Consider the following 2,477-nt stretch of genomic DNA (forward strand, 5'->3'; position numbering starts at 1 on the left):
CCACACACACACACACATACCATTGTTTGGTATGGTATTCTCAATTAAGCGGGTTACCTTGTCCGTGTCAGCATGTTCTTTTGCGACCCAAACTCTACAATCTTTATCAGATTTTAATGTATGTAATCAGTGTTTTACACCGTCAGATATGCTCTGTGAACTGTTGAGCTGTGTCTATTATAAACAAACATCTTTGTAGTAGTTGACGTGTGTTCTAGTGTGGTCTGCTCCTTCTTTCCTCTTAAACATCGATTTATCGTTATTACCTTTTCTACTTCTTTTATTTTTATGTTACTCTTTTGTAAAATGTCTTAAATTCAGCACTTACATGTATATATTATGAACTATTTGTGTTGGAAGTGCCGCAAAACTCTCACAAAAACTAAAATCAAATCATGCTATGGTCATCTATATTATAATATTGTAATCATGTGTTAGTTAACTAACGTTATTATTATTTTTTTAGACCTGCCCTTTTCTATCGATTGGCGCTTTTGTTTTTAGTACTTCCAACAACGAAATGTGCAACTTTGTAAATTGTTAAGTTAATTGTTAGTCTAAAGAAATCAGAGACATTCTGTTTGCTCTTTAAATCTTCGTTGTCTTTTCCCTAATTGAAATGTGTAACGTTATGATTTGACTTTCGCAAAAACAAGCAATATAAGAGTATCTTTGTAATCAACGTGTTGTCTATTGTATGATGTCTTCCATTCTCTGTCCTGATGTTTGTTAGCTGGACCTTGGATGGAGCTTTGGGATAATGTCATATTGGGTTATCAGCCTGGCGCAAGGTTGGAAGTGTAGTATTTATTTTAGTCTCATGTTTATTAAAGTTAAATGTGTATTTTTCCAGGGTCACGGTCGTTATAGTTCGCTGTGAATTTGCGGAAGAGAACGCTATAAATGTTGTTGTTTTTTCTCATTAACACGCCGTCCCCCTCTCCATAAAGAAACAAACACCACCAAAGATAATCCAGACACAAATGTTTAAAATATGCTAGCTGAACCCCACTCTGACCTTTCACAAAACATTTCAAGAGGGCAAGGTCGGCGGATTAGGCGATGTGTGTTTGCGATGGATGCGCCCCCTCTTGGCCATGTTTGGCGCGGTAACTCCTGGCACACACACCCTAAGTGACTCTCCCCCCCCCTCCCTCATAAACACCCACACTCTCGAATAAACAACAAATAAACCAGCCACACGCAAACAGAAAGACAACCCAACTGAAGCAGGAAATGAGAAGGTGTTTAAAAGGGAGGAAAGGGGGAGGGATGAGGTGGGGGACACGCTAGATGCGATGTTCATGTCCTCTGAATTGACTACCCAAACAAAGCTGAGGCCTTAACAAACCTCGTCCCTCATCAAAACAGCCACTGCAGGCCCTGAGGTGTTTGGTCTTAGATAACACTAAGAGGGGGCGGTGAAGGACCAGGAGGTAGAAGAACCATGACTTATGACATTGACCTTTAGGAGAAGAGTGAAAGGGCGGGCATGGCGTGTCTGGGGAAGCCACAAGCTGTCTTTTGTGACGTTTTCTGTTTGAATATTATGACCCCTGGTTGAATTTTGAGGCGGCTGCTGTGGTATGGTTTGCTCTTTTTTCCTTATCCAACATCTTTCGTCCTTATCTCTCCCTTTCTTTTCTTTATGTGTTATTCCCTCATAACGCTTCTAATATACGGCAATTATATGACCTACTTTTGTTGCAAATGCCATCTAACTCTTACTAAAACTAAAACTAACGATGTCAGAAGTATTTTAGTCAAAGACGGTGGTGGTGATGGTATGTTTGTTGAGAAGGGTTCGTCACTTGTCTTAAGCATGTTTATACTGCGTCTGTCTGTCTGTCCATCTCTTTCCATTTCTATCCTTCTCTCTCTCTCTCACAAACGCCATGTGCGCGCGCGCGCGCACACACACACACACACACACACACACACACACACACACACACACACACACACACACACACACACACACACACACACAGACACACCCACGCCCACGCCCACACATATGCACATATACATACTCCGAACCCCAACACCACAAATGCCAATGTGTATAGGTTTTCGACGTTGTCTGGAGGCTAGCCCGGGATAGGGAAAGGTGGAAAGAGTTTGTTCTATACGTGATCCAGGAGACCCAAGTTCGATTCGCCAGCAGGGAGAATTTTTCTCGGTCTTCTTGCTGGGATATTGTTCCCCTTTCATCCTGTGTTGGCCTTGACAGATAGAGTCGGAAGCCCGCCTTCTGAAAAATCTGAATTGTGCCGATGGGGGTGTCAATACACCTACATAACACACACATCCCTTCCCAAACTTATTAGCCTTGCGCCTTGCTGAAAGATAACGGCAGGCCCAAGACCTCTTATAATATAGATTCCTAAAGTAGCTTTTTCCTTTCACATGGTGTACTGGGGGTCTGTTGTGTAGATGTTAAACGCATGGCCTTCAAACACACACACACAGACACA

At 42.2% G+C, this 2,477-nt stretch overlaps 1 protein-coding gene across 1 annotated transcript in view; it reads left to right on the top strand.

The window, feature by feature from the left end:
- Positions 1–2,477, top strand: part of LOC101852201 (platelet binding protein GspB) — a gene marked incomplete in the record, with an annotated part of 172,951 nt that overhangs the window by 66,274 nt on the left and 104,200 nt on the right.

The sequence above is a fragment of the Aplysia californica genome, unplaced genomic scaffold, assembly GCF_000002075.1.
Source record: "Aplysia californica isolate F4 #8 unplaced genomic scaffold, AplCal3.0 scaffold00421, whole genome shotgun sequence".
Taxonomy (NCBI): Eukaryota; Metazoa; Mollusca; class Gastropoda; order Aplysiida; family Aplysiidae; genus Aplysia; species Aplysia californica.